This window comes from Triticum dicoccoides, chromosome 4A, assembly GCF_002162155.2.
Source record: "Triticum dicoccoides isolate Atlit2015 ecotype Zavitan chromosome 4A, WEW_v2.0, whole genome shotgun sequence".
Taxonomy (NCBI): Eukaryota; Viridiplantae; Streptophyta; class Magnoliopsida; order Poales; family Poaceae; genus Triticum; species Triticum dicoccoides.
The window spans coordinates 688,450,210-688,467,122 of record NC_041386.1 but is presented as its reverse complement, the minus strand read 5'-3'; the positions used below and the strand labels follow the sequence as shown (position 1 = coordinate 688,467,122).

Sequence of the window (16,913 nt, the reverse complement as noted above, 5' to 3'; positions counted from 1 at the left end):
TAAATAATAGCGCACCAACCTTCACATGTGTAAATTGTACTTTTCCGATATATAACTCCATCTCCATAGAGTCGATTGCAAGGTTCGGTTGTTTTTCGTCCACACTTCAATAGTCATTCCTCCTTTCATTTGCATATCGAAGGTCACAAACACTTAAGTAGGGAAAAAGGCATGCAAGATAATAACAAAAATAGCACAACCACTCAGGAATAAGAGGCATCAGAAGAAAATTAATTCCTACTCGGTAATTCTAATGGCCTTCGAGGTAGCGCATATCTCTACAAAATTCACCAGACATGGCTCCTCTTACTAGAAGGCTAACAATTTAGTCTGGTCACACGGGAGTTTTTGAATGCACTGCTGCTAACCTCTCGCGTTCTCGTGTATGGATCGAATTATTGGGCTCCATGTAGCAGTAGTACTTTGCCACTTTGAATGTCTCATGGGCTCGAGCATATCTCACTAGCTTGCTAGGATGCTGGCAAGACTTGCACGGCCTCCTTTTTCTTAGTGTAATGTGTATATTGCGTGAGTAATTAACTCCTCAATATAGCAACTATAGTACGCACTTGTATGAACAATAGTGTTTAACTCAACTGCAATTGAACCTTTCATACATGTACTCGTCTTAACCATCAACTAATCATCAATTAACTAACAGATATATAGCAAAAAATTAACACTTTTAGGGCTAGAATTTCAAAAAACGACATGTTTTGTAAAATTCTCAAAATACTATCGCAACATTTGGTTGGTGGTTTAAAAAACCTCAGTTGTCCACTCGGTTAAAATTAAGAATAATTGATCCTAAAAAAAAGAATAATTGATCCTAAAAAAAATCAAGGACAATTATGACATATTGAGCCCAGTCGCCAGGCCACGCGGTATTCTTTTGGTAAGTAAAGTCAAGACGATAAGATGAACCATCCAGCGCCCCGTCTCGTCCCTATCTCCTGTTTGGTCATGCGCCGTCGCGCTCGAGCCAATGTCCGGCGAGACTGAGGTGGCAGTCGGAGGAGCCCGGCGATGCTGGCTGGTCGGCCTGGGCAAGCTCGGCCCGATGCAGAGGAGAGCCATGGCGGCTGGCAGCGGGGGCGGCTACATAGGGCGGGGCCCTGAGCCCCTGACGGCGACGCCGTCCGAGCAGCCGCCTTCCTGCCGGACCTCCTCCTTCCTCCCTGGCGTCCCTCTGCGCGCCGCCACCTTCAAGCACGGCCGCCGTTCGCCTCCTCACGGTGAGCTCTCCGCACCGCGCCGCGCAGCAGTAGCTAGCTCCCGCACCGCCGCGTCGTGCCCGTCGCTCCTCTCTCCGCCGCTACCCCGCCCGACCGCCGGCCGACGAGCCTCCCTGCACCGCCCTGCTCCGCGTGTGGTATGTTGGTGCCAGCCCGGCGGATCCGATCCGTATGGAGTTCAAATATTAGCAAAATGATGTCGATCTCGATTGATTTGAGACGCGATGCAAGTAACGCGGCGATGGTTCAGATATTGGTTTTTGGCCATGAATTGATTACAGGAATTTGTTGTGGGATTTGGCCATGTCTGCCGCGCGAACTCAAAAACAGAGAGCGCACAATAGATTACAGGGGATAGTTTCTGGAGCTTAGATGAACCACTCGGGTATTCAAACAGACAGTAGACACCCAAATCCATGATCTCAAACAACACACCATTACATTTGTTCAATCTTAGTTACAGGGCACACCCGTACACACCATTACATATGCTCAATCTTAGTTACAAGGCACAAATTTATAATAAGTAGCAGGGGCACACACTCAATCAGTCAACATACATAGATACAGAATATATATGTCCACACGTGCACTGTGGACAGAAACACACAACAGCAAGCCAAATAGCACACACAAACCACACCATGGGATGGGACTAGAGTTGATGATGAATGGATATGATAGGAACGGCACCTCTGGCATCAATCCTGGCTCTTCCAGCAGGATGGGAATCTTGCGGCCTTGCTCATTTCTTCTATGTTTCCCATTTCTTGGTATTGGTTTTCTGGTTGGTTGTGCATAAGCTCGGGTTTGTTCTTGTGTTTGTTAATTGCTTCTTTCAACTCATCAGGGATCAAATCGCCATTGAACTCGAGCTCCTTCAATTTTGGAAGGTTGACAATGCCGAGGAGACTCTCCACAGTGCCCCTTGTGAAGGACCAGATGATTTTCTCCAGCTTGGGAGCAGATCCGCTGGCAAACTCTATCTTGGTGATAGATGAACCGTCGACAATAAGAAGGTTGAGCCTTGGGAACTCATCTTTGTTGAACAAAATCTCGTTTTCAACACAAGCTTTCTCCTTCAGCACTAGGCAGCGCATATACTGTATCTTGGCAAACATTTTTAGATCATCTTTGCTCAGTTTGGTACCACAAAGAGTCACCTTGGAAACTTTCTCGGCCTTGTCAAATAATGAAAGCTTATTGTTGTTGTTCAACTCGACTTCCTTCAGTTCTGGAAGGTCTTCGACTCCAGAAAGAGATTGTATGATATCTGTGGAGCATAAAATGATCTTCTCGAGCTTAAGGGCTGCTCCATCTTCAAACAAGATGTCAGTCATGTTGGATCCCTCAACAAGAAAGCACTTGAGATTTTTGAATTTGTCCTTCTTGAAGGTGAGCTTGCCATCGGTGTATGCTTTGTCCTGGAGCCTGAGACAAACAATATTGGGAAGCTCGTTGAGGACCCTTAGATCATCCTGCTTCAGTCGGGTTCCAGTTAGAGTTATCTTCGCAAGTTGGAATTCGTCACTATGTTTGATCAGCAGTTGAAGAAGTTTCCCCTTTTTTGTGGTTCCAGTAATGCTTAATCTCTCAAGAAGAAGCTTGGGAGGTTTTATATAATAATTGAGAACAGTATCTGAAAAATCTTCGTTGGAAGGATCTTGCTCAGTCATGGGAAGAGTGATTGACAGAGACTTGAGGCACTCATGCAGGTCGCTGATAGCTCGAAGCAAATTCCTAATGAGTTTGTCATTGTCTTCAATAACCACACCAAGCTTCCTCAGCTGCCATAGCTTTCCAATATCTTTCAAAACTTGATGATTCCGTGCCTTGACATTGGACAATACCTCCATGTTTAACATTTTTCCGATCTTGTCAGGAACATAAGATATTTCAGTACTGCCTGCCCTTGAGTTCAGCACAGCGTGTCCAGCCAGCAAACGCTTCAGCTTCAGGAGTAGGACATTTACTGTTGCAGACTCAGGCACATGGGTGTCCCGAATATCCAATACTTCCAGCTCACGGAGGTTGTTGATTTCACTCGGCAGCTGTTTAACATTTGTTCCTCTTAGACTCAGATACTTGAGCAGTAACATCGTCCTGCAGATGTCCTTGAGGTACCGCTGGTTCTTACCACCAAAGCATTTACAGCCTTCTAGATCTAGCACCTTGATAATGGATACTCGAAATGATTCTTCATAGAGCTTTTCAAAGAATCTGTTGATTTTATCAGAGCGACGGATTCGGAGATTGTTGAAGATGGAGAAGTGGCGAGCCAAGTAATGTGACAGGCGTGTTTCTACAATGCGCTGTTTTCTGGCGATCTTGGTTATGAATCCATGAACTACATCACCTATCACACAGCTCTTCACCTGTCCTGTAGCACCAATATCAGCAGGATAAACAAGCCACCGGTTAATGAGCGCCTCAAAACATCGATTGGCATGCCGAACTGAACTGGCCCAGTCTTGCTTGGTTATCAACCCTTCTACAACCCACCGTGCTATCAAGGTTGACCGCCTGATGTGTTGTCTTCGAGGGAAAATTGCGAGGTATAGCAAGCAGGACCTATATTCCTTAGGCAGGTCACTATAAGAGAACATGAACATCTTCTTAGCAATGATATTGTTGTCCAATGAGTTGTGTGCAGATGTGTGTGAAGCTTGAGGTACCGGCAGCAGGGCTTTGTGCAACTTTCTTAGCTCTTCATTGCTCCTCTTGGGGTTGGCGTGCAAAGCATGAATGAAGATCTTCATGCAGAATTCATGTTGCTTACACTTGTCCAAGATGTCAAGATAAATCTTCGGGTTATCTTCAAGCATGTGGTTTTTTGTAAGCTCAAGTGCAGTATCACGGTAGAGGCCAAGAAGACAACAGTCTATAGGCTCCCGCACGGGCCAGCAATATTCTTTGGCTCGTGCTATGTTATCTTTGAATGTCAACATCAATGCACCAGCTATGCGACCAAACATGCTGAAAGCATTTTTGGTCTCCTCCCATCTGGATACCCAGTCAGCATCGAGTTTGAGGATAACCAGGATCTTGTCATCTTGTCTTGTCAAACAATCTTCAATTTTGTCCATGATTCCTTTGATCTGGAGCTGGTCTTGCATCGTGCACTTGATTTCCTGAATCTTTGCTATGGTTTCTTCAATTAGAGCATCGGGGATACAATGCTGACTTTGTGTACCATCAGCACCTGGTTTGTGCACGGATTTCTCCTGAAGGACCTTGCGGATCATTTCTTTGATTTGATCCTCGACCAATATAATGGTGCTAGTGGCGCTGACGGCGGTGGCTTGCTCCTAGATCTGCCGGTTCTTCTTGGTGGTCACCGGGGGGAACACCTCGCTTAGGATCTGTTCATAATGGGCTTCATTGAGACGAATTGCCTCTGTGCCTGCATCTTCTTCCATGTGCCCTTTAAGCTTCTCGGCTGTTCTCTTGATGATATATTTGTGCGTGAATGTGTCTTCCTTCCATTCCTGGTCTTGGTTGGTAGTAGGCTCACCTTCAATAGGCTTGTGCTTGAGCTGCCGCAGCGCTCGAAGGAGTACCAATAAGGGTTCATCTTTAACAGATTCTGGCAGACCCAGCGGGTCTTCATCCATTTGTTGTAGGTTGATCTACAGCTGTCCGCCCTTCATTCCTTTCATTTTGTCCTTGATTTCAGAAAACTTCTTGTCCACCTTCATTGCTTGGATTTGTTTTGTGATATCATTGAGCAGCTCATATATTTTTAAGCGCATATCAATTCTTATTTTTTCAGCCTCCTCTTCACTGACTTGACCTTCCTGTTGTTGGGGCTGTGGTTTGACAGATTGAAGCTTCCGCAGGATGTAGTACAGAATGTCCCGAGTTCGAAGGGCTCGCGAAAGGATGTGCACTGCTGGGATGTCGATCATGACACTGCGCCCGTGGGAACAACTTTCTTTCCACATTACCGAAGCTTTCTCCGCAATAGCCAGGGTTTCCTCCTTATCCGGTGCCACAATGGCGACGGATGGTATGGGCTCCCCCTCAGCAGTGCGGCCTTGTGCGACATCCTTTATCCATTCGGCTAGCTTCACCATAATGTTCTCCTCGGGCGTACGAGGCTGGTAAAATGTCCCTCTTACACTATAATGGTTAGTAGTTGCCACTGCTAGCATGAGTTGATCGTTGCTCTTCTCTTTTTCATCTCCGGAACTAGCGGATGATGCAGACGCTTGCTCGTCCGCTGTAGGCGACAGTGCCTCTGCCGCCTCCTTCGCCGGCACCTCAACGCCGTACCTGTAACATGCCAGAAATAATTAATTAGAAAGAGAAGTTCAACCATGTAGCTAGAACAACAGATGAAGAAAAATTACTTCTGTAATTCCAAAATATATATAAGCCAGATGGAAATTCCAAGACCTTTGATAGGTTTATCTCATCAGAACAGTCAAAATGCTGTGGTGGTTTATTTAGTTAAGACTAGGTAAGAGTCTGGACGAGGGGGGGATGGGCTTGATGTTTTGACAATGTTTTCGCAATGTTCATGTATATACACCTTAAAGCAAATTATATTATATGACAAAATAGTTGCTCGGTAGCTAACTACTCCCTCCGTCCGCGAATAAGTGTACATCTAGCTTTTGTTTTATGTTAAAGTTCTAAAATTTTGACCAACCTTATAGAAAATAATAGTAACATATATGACATCAAATTAACATATAATCAAAGGAAATGTATTAAACCATCTGGCTGATTTTCTGGAAAAATCAACCGCGTCAAGCGATCGCCACGCGTCACTGTGTGGGCGCACGAACCGCTCAATCTCCGGATAAAGGCATTTTCATTCGCATTCCATTCAGAGCGGGAATTGCCTCCGTCTGCTATCGAATGGTCCATTGGGCCAACTACCAAAAGTCCTATTTTTCCATTTCATTCGGCTATATGGTTGAAATACAGTCAATTCGTATACACTTTTACCGTCAAAAAAAAATTCGTATACGCTTTATTTCTACCTAAGCCTACGTTACGCGTGACTACAGAATACTGCCACCCTCTCACTGTTATCTCCGAGGCCAGATCCAATTGGCACGCCCCACCCACCCCCTCCACAGTCGACCGGCCACCATCGCGATTTGGAGGCCGCCGACCAGATCTTCCTCCCAACCATGACCTGGGTTGCGCGGCTCCCGGCTTTACAACCACGTGACTGCTAGCGTGCTGGCCGTCGAGCGAGCCCCATCACGGCGGCGACCACCATCTTCTCCTTCCTGTCCTCCGGCCAGATCCACCCGGTGCCCCTCCGATGAGCTTGACGGCCATATCCACCCCAAGCAGTCGTTGCGAGCTTGCAAATTTAGGTGCCCTTTGTTATGACCATCGTCTCATATAGCCGGCGGAGGCCCAATTTATCTTTATTTTTATTAGCACTTCGAGGATTATATAAACACTTGTAAGGCCACCTTTTAGATTAAGCAATAAGTCATAACTATTGCCCGGCTCCCTCGGGAGCCGGAACCCTAAAACCCTAGCCTCCCCTGCCTCGCCTACTCTCGTCGCGCGGCCATAGCGCCAAATTGCCATCGGCCGCACCCACTCCCTCACCATCCCCCCTTCCATCCCTACAACCTAAGGGCTAGACCTGGTAGGATCCCAGCTCCTATCAATCTGGTATCAGCTGTTTCAGGATCGATCATGTCTGCACCTCTTCCCATCACCACACTTCCGCCATCGCCAACCACCACCACGCTGCCGGCCACCTCCGCGCCTGGGGTGCCGTGCTTGTTATGGCCGGTATGTTCCGCAGCCTGGATGCCGCCGCTCGCCGCCCCCACCGTCTACACCCCAGAGGAGATGATGGCTGCCCTGCGGGACCTCACCCAGGCGGTCACGGGCATCCGCACCTTCCTCACCAGTCCCTACGGGCAGCAGTCGACGGGGCCCTTCGCCACCGCGCCGCCGCCGCCACAGTTGCCGCCGTGGCAGCCGCACCCCTCGGCGAACCCCTTCACTCCCGTCGCGCAACAGCCGCCGTGGCCGCCGCCGCCCTCGGCGCACCTTGGCACCTCCACCATACAGCTGCAGCAACAGCCCCATGTCGCGCCCACCGTGGCGCTGCCGCACCAGCAGTTGCAGCTGCCACCGTCCGTGACCCAGGGCGCCCAAACGACGGTGCCGGGGGTGCCCATCCACCAGGTCCGGTTTCCCTCATCGCCATCACCGCTACCGGCCTGGCTCGTCGGGTCCCTCGAGCCGGTCTACATGACAGCATCCCGACAGCCACATGTGTGGTCCCCCTCGGTGCCTTCCTCTGCCATCCAGTTCGGCGGCCCGTCGGGATCCGCCATCCCCAACAGCGGCGTCGACGGCCCCCTGTTCCAGGGTGGGCCGCTGATGCCCACCTACTTGGATCCGTCATCCTCGTTGCTTTGCACCGATGAGGTGTACCCCTCCGTCGTCCATGGCCAGACACCGCCGCGTTTCTCCAAGCTCGAGTTTGCCACCTACGACGGCACAGTGGACCCCCTGAACTGGCTCAATCAGTGCGACCAGTTTTTCAGGGGGCAACGCACGCTCGCGTTCGACCGCACCTGGATCGCCTCCTACCACCTTCGTGGCGTCGTACAGACATGGTATTATGCCCTCTAGCAGGACGAGGGCGGCATGCCTTCGTCGGAGCGTTTCCGTGAGCTTTGCCTCTTAAGCTTGGGGCCACCGATACGCAGGAGCCGGCTGGCGGAGCTTGGGTGCCTACCCTTCACTTCTACGGTGCAGGACTTTGACGACCGCTTCCAAGCCCTGGCGTGTCATGCGCCCGGTGTCACGGCTCGCCAGCGGGCCAATCTTTTTGTTGGCGATCTGCCGGATCACATCCGCATGGACGTGGAGATGCGGGGTCCACATGACCTTCAAACGGCCATGTACTATGCCCGCCCCTTCGAATGGCGCACGGTGGCCATGTAACAGGCGTCACCATCCCGGGCACTCGACAGCCCACCCGGCCGCCACCGACACCACCAGCGGTGGGCCGTCCGGCCCAGGCCCCCATGATGTGCCCCTTCCGTCGGCTCACCCCGTCTGAACAGCTCGAGCGCCGTCGTCAGGGGCTGTGCTATAACTGTGACGAGACCTACGTCCCGTGCCATGTTTGCCCGCTCATGTTCTACTTGGAGCCGCGGACTACATTGAGGAGGACGTCGCCGCCGCCGGGTTGGGCGACCCGGCCCTTCCGCTGATCGACGAGATTCCGCTAGGGCCGGCCCAAGAAAACACCCTCGTCGTCCCCCTCCATGTTCTCGCGGGCATCCGGACGGAGAAGACTATGCTGCTGCCGGTGACGATCCACGGCAAGCGGTTCCTCGCACTCCTATATACGGGCTCCACCCATAACTTCCTGCCCGGAGCCACCATGCGCGGACTGGCGCTGCAGCCGACCGGCGGGGAGCAGCTACGCATTATTGTGGCCAACGGTGACCGTCTCCAGTGCCGGGGTATCGCTCGACATGTTCCCATCATCATCGGTGCCGAGCTCTTCACCGTCACCTGCGTCGGCATTGACTTGGGCTGCTTCGACTTCATCCTCGCCATCGACTTCTTGCGGACTCCGAGTCTCATTCTCTGGGACTTCAACGCCATGACGATGATCTTCTGGCGCCTAAATCGCTGCATCCGGTGGGAGGGCGTTGGCGGCGCCTCCCAGCGGCCCCTCAGCCCCGGTTGACGGCGGCCGCCATCGACACTGAGCATCCCCTTTTGGCTAGCATGTCGCAACAATACATCGACCTCTTCGATGAGCCGCAGGGCCTGCCACCGGTCCGGCCCTACGACCATCGCATCCACCTGCTGTCGGACACCGCTTCCGTCGCTGTGCGGACGTACCACTATCCCCAGCTGCAGAAGGATGAGCTGGAGCGGCAGTGCGCGGTCATGCTTGCCTTGGGCATCATCCGGATCTCGACCTCGCCGTTCTCACTGCCGGTTCTTCTAGTCCGCAAGGCGAACGGCACGTGGCGCTTCTGCATCGACTATCGTGCTCTTAATGCCAAGGCGCTCAAGGACAAGTTTCCCATTCCGGTCGTGGACGAGCTACATGAGGCACGCTTCTTCACCAAGCTCGACCTACGTTCGGGATATCACCAGGTGCGTACGCACCAGGATGATGTCGCGAAGACGGCCTTCCGCACTCATCACGGCCACTCCGAGTTCTTGGTGATGCCCTTTGGCCTCTCCAATGCACCGGCGACCTTCCAGGCTTTGATGAACGATGTCCTCCGCCCCTACTTGCGCCGGTTTGTGCTTGTTTTCTTTGATGACATTCGTATCTACAGTTCATCCTGGGCGAAGCATCTACAACACGTGGCCATTATCTTCAAAAAGCTTCGGGCGCACCATCTACACCTCAAGCGCTCGAAGTGCTCGTTCGGCACGGCATCGGTCGCCTACCTCGGCCACGTCATCACGGCGGAGGGCGTCGGTATAAATGCCGACAAGGTATCGGCTGTCGTGGCGTGGCCAACACCGCAATCACAACGGGCCCTCCGTGGTTTCCTCGTCCTCGCGGGCTACTACCGGATGTTCATCCGGAAGTTTGGCCTCATCGCGAATCCCCTCACGCGCCTGCTCCACCGCGACGCCTTCTCGTGGGATAGTAAGGCGACTGAAGCGTTCTCGACCCTCAAGCAGGCGCTCACGACTGGGCCGGTCCTCCAGATGCCGGATTTCGACAAGCTCTTCGTGGTGGACTGTGACGCCTCGGGCGTGGGGTTTCGCGCTGTCCTACATCAGGGTGACCGGCCACTCGCGTTCTTTGGCCCTTCGCATCGTGCCACCACAAGCTCGCGGCCTACGAGCGGGAGCTCATCGGCTTGGTGCAGGCGGTGCGCCACTGGAGGCCATATTTGTGGGGGCGGCCGTTCCGTATTCGTATGGATCACTAGAGCCTCAAGTTCTTGTTGGATCAGCGCCTCTCCACCGTGCCGCAGCATCAGTGGATCAGCAAGCTTTTTGGCTTCGACTTCACCGTCGAGTACCGTCCGGGCCGCCTCCACACCGTGGCCGACACACTGTCTCGCCGCAACGCCGACCATGACACCGACACCGACGGCCCCGCGGGCGCAGCCCTCTGCATCCGCTCTGGGCCCTCCTTCGCCCTCATCGACGACATCCGCCGGGCCACTGCGAGCGCTCCGAACGCGCAGCTCCTTCGGCAGCGCCTCGACGACGGCGACCTGGAGGAGTCGTGGCGCATGGCGGATGGCCTGCTCCTGGATGGGCGCCTGCTCCTGTGAATGGAACGCGCTGGTAAAAAAACCGCGTCCTCTCAATCTCCGCCTAATCTCATGCAGCAAAGCAGCGTCTACTAATTCTTCTTCCCACGCGCGTTGACTACTTATTTTTTAATCTCGTCGGCATGTCTCCACCCTCTACTCCGGCACTCCGTCCACGCCGTGCCGCCCGCCCCTCCGTGGCTCCGCCAACCACTCCCTCGCCCAAGCTGACGTGCACTGCATGGACTACACGAGACCACCACTGCTACCAACCACGCTGCAGTGCTTTTGAGTGGAGGAAAACCATTGTAACGAGCGCGGCGACTCCGCTGCCAACCGACGGTCGGCATTGCTGATGAGGGGGTGATGGCCGGAGCTGAGATGTCGCAGCAGACGCGCGCTGCTGCAAACAAGGGTCTCTTGCAACCAGGGGCTCGCCCAGTTTCGCAGCATCACTTGTGCAGCAAGGAGTCGCCGGTGCTACCATGGAGCATCCGAGGGCGCGGTTCGCTATGATGGAGCGTCGTCGGACTGCCGGAGCATCACCGGTGCTATGATGGAGCATTGTCGGCCCGTCGAAAACATCGCCCGTGTTGCAGTGGAGCTTTGTGGAGCATCACCCGTACTGCTATGGAGCGTCGTCGACCGTCCGGACATCACCGGTGCTACGATGGAGCATCATTAGGGCGGCCGAAACATCGCCGCTGCTGCAATGAAGCTTTGCGGAACATCACCGGTGATTGTATGGAGCATCGTCGGGTCGTCGGAGCATCAACGGTGCTACAATGAGCATCGTAGGGTCGTCGGAACATCATCGTTGCTACAATGGAGCTTTGTGGAGTATCACCGGTGATGTTATGGAGCGTCGTCGGAGCATCACCACTACTATGATGAACATCGTCGGGGCTGCCGGAACATCGCCATTGCTACAATGGAGCACGTCAGTGCTGCGATTATCGTCAAGTCATCGGAGCATCACCGGTGCTACGATGAGCTTCGTCGGGGCCACCAGAACATCGCCGTTGCTACATGGAGCGCGTCTGTTCTGTGATGGAGAATCACCGGCCCACCGGAACATCCTCAGTGCCGTGATGAAGTAATCGTCGGACCGCCGGAACATGGACAACACGAAGGAGCATCACCGGCGCTACGATGGAGCATCTTCGGGCCGCTGAAACATCACCGATGCTGCAAGGAAGCATGACTGAGCCATCGAAGCATTGTCGGGCGCTGAAACATTGCCGGTGCTGCAACGGAGCATGGCTGAACCGTCGGAGCATAACCGGCACTGCAATGGAGCATAGCCGGGACGCCGGAGCATCGCCGGTGCATCAATGGAGCATCAATGGTGCTTGAAAGGGTGGTTGCACTAGGTGCATTGCTGCAACTCCAGAGCTCGTCGGCGTTGTTGCCCTTGCCGTGGCTGATATATGGCAAGCTCGCCGACCATTTTGCTGTAAGGTGACCGGCGACATGGCTGCTGCCACCTGAGGGGTTACACTTGGTGCTCTAAGCCGATAGATGCTGCTTTCATTAGAGTGCGCGTGCGGCGATATTGCGTTGGTGGCTGGAGCTGCGGGAGACATGTGCAGGTTGGGATTTAAGTCATGCCGTGGTCCACTCATCAGGGAATCCAGCGGCCCAGATCGTACCGTATTAGCGGAAATCAACGACCGGTAAGGCGGCTTATTTACACAGGACATCATCCGGATGACGCCTAGCAGGCGCCATTATCAAAGTAAACAAATCTAGTGATACTAATTTCCTGCCATAGATGCTTTTACTTTTCTTAGAGAGGTGATTAAAGTTTTAAAACTTTGACTTAAGAAAAAAGCTAGATGTATACTTATTCGCGGACGGATGAAGTAGCTATAATAGTTAGTTTCAGCCGAGAATTTGTCGTTTCATTTATCAGTAGGTATTCATCTCAATGCTGCCAGTTGCATAGCCATATACACTAGTAGCATATGATTCCTCCCCTCATTTATTAGTTCTTACAAGTAACTGTAAACTTAGTAGAAATTGTTCATTATATTATCAGAGGCTGACATTTAGTTGTACTTCCTCCGTTTTTCTTTACTCCGTATATTAGGTTTAATTGAAGTCAAACTTTATAAAGTTTGACCAAGTTTTTATATAAAAAATATAACCCTTTACCATGACAAGATCTTAAATTTCTTTTAGTTTCTCGATTTCACAATAGGTATTACATCTATTTTATTGTTTGATATGTACTATTTTTCATTTCACGTACTTTCTGTATTTAATGGTTTCTGTTGTACTTCTTTTAATCTATTTGGCACCTCTTAATCCTGAATATTCACGACCACTTCCTTTTCAGATGAGTTTTCCCACCGATACTCGTGGACCCCACCGATAATCGCGGGTTGCATTAGAAAACATTCAATTTCTTCGAATTAATTTTATCTGTTTCACTAGTAATTATGAGTTTTTTCCTCTAATGATATTATTTTTGTTCCACTTTTCTTATTCTTACAGTAATCTTGAGTTGCATCATCATGAATTTGTTCCAGTTACATTAATTAATTTCTCAGTTCGAGTACTAATCTTGAATCATTCCACCAAGACGTTACTTTTGTTCCACTTTTCTTGTCCCAACAGAAATCCAAAATTATTGTTAAGATGATTTTTTGCAATTTTTTGTTCAAGTAGTTGTATTGAATTGTTGCATGGTGATAATGTTTGTTCCACCACTTACTATGGGTTGTTCCAAGTTGAGTTCCTTTTTGTTCCATTGTTAATTATAAATTGTTTTATTTCGGTATTTTTTATTCTAATAGTAATAATGTTGTGTGATGATTTTTTATTTTTTATTTTTGTTGCATTAGGAGTCCGAGTTGTCCAATATGATTGTCTTGCTCTAATTATACTAATTCCTTGTCCTAATAATCCGGAATTGTCCCACAATTTCCTTTTTGTCTCACTTATTGTTGTTTCTATCTAATAGAAATCCTAGATTGTTTCACTTATTTTAATTTTTTGTTGTAGTAGGATTATCGATTGATTCCTGCATGACTTTTTTGTTCCACTTATGTTAATTTTCTATAAGTAATATAAAAATGTTCCATGACGACTTTCTATTTACTGTACTTATTTGATTTTTTAAAATAGGAATCCTAATTTCTTCCATGACAATTGTTTAATGTTTTTTTAACTAGTAGTATTGAATTGTTCCATGATCATGATGTTCACTTGAGCTGCGTTGTTGAGTGATCTATATAATTTGGGCCTTAGTGCATTGAATCCTAGTGCACGACTCCATAGTAGGGACGGCCAGACCGGTATGGGGAACCGGCAAACCCTATTACACACCTTACTTAATGGGCCAGCACATTTCCTTCTATAGTATTTTCTTTGTTTGTTGCCCGATTTACTTGTCTTTTTTTGTTGTGTTCATGTGATTTTCCCAAGTTTGTGTATTTCATGGTTATTATGTCTTTGAAAAAAACACCCATTTGTTTTTGCTTCTTATCCTTTTTCATCATTTTATTTATTTTCCTTTTCATAATTTTCCGTTCAATTTTATTTTCTGCCAGTGCAATATTTTGCTTGAGCAAGGCATATTTTGTGGATCCCAAACTTATTCCACAATGAATACAGGGGACAAGAAAAGAGCCTGGTAAAAATTTAAGATAAAGAAAGTCGAAGTTGAAAAGACTGCGCCACAAGGTGCCATCTCTTTCTAGTCGCTTAAAAGTCAAAAGGGAGGCGAGCTACATCCATTCCTCAGTAAAAGAAAAAACAATATTTGGTGCCTAATTTTTTCGGAAAGATAATAATAATTATTTTTATAGATTTCTAGTATATATGTACATACATTTTTTATCAATATATGTTTTAGACATAAAGTAAACAAAAATAATAATTTGTGGCGCTACAGATTTGTATTTTGGGTAGCTTTTAAACTGAAGTTTCTTTACTAACATTTTTTACGTGTACTCTCTCCGGTCCTATTCAATCCACATATAAGATTTGTCTAAAGTCAAACTTTGTAAAGTTTGACAAATTTTATAGAAGAAATATCAACATCTATAATACAAAATCAACATCATTAGATGCATCATTAATTTAATTTCCATATTGGATAGCTTTGGTATTATAGATGTTGATATTTTTTTAAATACAAATATGGTCAAACTTTATGAAGGATGTTGATATTATAGATGAACAACCATAGTGAAAGTAGGGAACTGTGGTTTGTGAGCAAGTACTGACCCTATTTGCTTGGCCTTCACCATAAATGCAAGAACATGGGTGAATATCTTGACATAATATGGAATGAATATCTTGACATAATATGGAAGTCCCACAGTGAGAAGAATTATTGTTTAGTATCTTGAAGATTTTTTTTATGTTTCCTTATATGGCTGTTCCTTTTCAATTCACTCGCGGGGTATTTTTACTCTTTGAAGCGACATGTATGAAATCTGGGAGTAGCACACCCTATAATTTACACACTCCTTCATCATTGTTTATATCTCAACATAAACCACACAACTTAGAAATCCACCTTGCGATTTTGTACGTACATGAACCAAGATGTAATTGAAGTTCAATGGTTTTGTTATTTGTAAGGCAATTAAAACACCTAACTGCAAATCGATACTAGGATTCGCGGGATCTGATCATTGATATTCATACGAGTACAAAGCTATGATAAAATCTTCATCGGATGGCTATAAATAATTAAACATCAAATGACAAATAAACTATTTGTAAGCTGATTGAGAAATAGCCACTCTTGGATTTCAATTTCTTAGAGCGATTGTTGAGGCATGTTCTTTGTTATGATCCCCTTGACTGCATGGATGTCTATTATATATTAGGGAAAGCTGTAATTGCACGACCATACCACAGCACCTTCTATCCTCACTGTATTATTGCATCAAAATTCATGCAGACAAACTTCTTTTTTTTTGTTTCTCCAAATAAAAGAAAATTGAACACGAAACTTTGCGGATCAACATCACACAAGTATTACCTTGTGCAGAAATATTTTCAGATTTCTTGGTGCAATAGGAATTATTCAAAATGATACAGCTCATCCAAATTGATGGACAAATTTATGTTTTACAAAAAGATCAGAAACACTTTATACAAAGAGTGGCACTTGTGTGTTGTTGACTTGCAAAGTTTCAATGTCAAATGTCCTCTTGTTTGGAAGAAACAAAAATGAGAAATTTCTATACAAGGATAGCAATAGCATGGATCTTGATGCAAGCTGAATGGTGTAGGTAGAAGGTGTAGCTACATAGTGGTATGAAAAAACCACACTGGTCTATTGTTGTTATTTAGGAGATAAAAGAGGCTAATTGCGGCAAATATGCTATAGTATAGTGTTCTGAGAATGCAGAGAGTGTCACAGTACCTGACTCGCCGCTCGCCAATGTCATGCGCCCTTTCCCTGAGCACACCCAGCTGGATGGCCGCGCGACGCTGCGCCACCATCTTGTGCACAAACCAGGGAAGCCACGCGATGTAGCGCCGGAGGCCGCCGCTGGCAAGATGGAGGTCGGGGTTGCCGTGGTACAGGTACATGTCGATGCAGTTGTTGCTGTCCTGGGCGAGCAGCCGGACCTGGTTCATCCACGTGCGCATCTGCTCGTCCTGGTCACCACCGCCGGGCGCCTTCTTTGACAGGTGATTCAAGAAGCTCTGCATGCTCTCCATCTCCTCCTGGATGAACTGCACGTCATGCTGGACGCGGCCCAGCAGCAGGGCCTCGTTGCGGATGACGCCCAGCAGCGAGCGCACGGCGCCCGACGTAAGCTCCGCCATTGCTAGCTCCTCTCTCCGCCGGCCGGTGGCTTTGTGTCTTGTTCTCCTCGCCTCTGTATTGGAGATGCACCGGTTACGCCACGACGGTGCCGGCAGGTGGCTTCGTGTCTAACTCAAATCGGTGATGCACTAATTCTGTATGCATCCATTGTGGGTGGCAAGAACTTGTTCTTCTTCACGTCCTCAAGGCGATTATCTGTACCTTGCTTTTTTCCTGGCATGTGTTAGGTTGTCTCCTGGCATGTGTTAGGTTGTCTCCTGGCATGTGTTAGGTTGTCTCGAGTCGAGCCTATAGCCCCGCTGCAATTTTCTACTCGAGGTCATAATTAATGAGCAGCGTTAGGTGCATCTGAACCAATGCATGCAAGGACGAGACTTTGCGGCAACCAACTGCTACACAACTTGTGCTACTACTACTCCTATGTTTTTATTTGCTCGATTTGACTTCCCGTGGAACTACGCGCCAAATGAAAGGCCGGACGTCACAATTTTTTATTCACATTTTGAACACAAGTATAGACGCAAGTGCTTATACATACGCGTGTACACTCATCATTATGAACGCGCACACACGCACACCTTACCCCTATGAGCACATTCAAGAGACTGAGCCGACATATCATGTCGAGATTTACGA

General features: G+C 48.6%; 1 pseudogene; it reads right to left on the bottom strand.

The window, feature by feature from the left end:
- Nucleotides 1-1,789: 1,789 nt before the first annotated feature.
- LOC119284101 lies at nucleotides 1,790-6,925 on the bottom strand (annotated as a pseudogene).
- Between the last annotated feature and the right edge of the window lie 9,988 nt (nucleotides 6,926-16,913).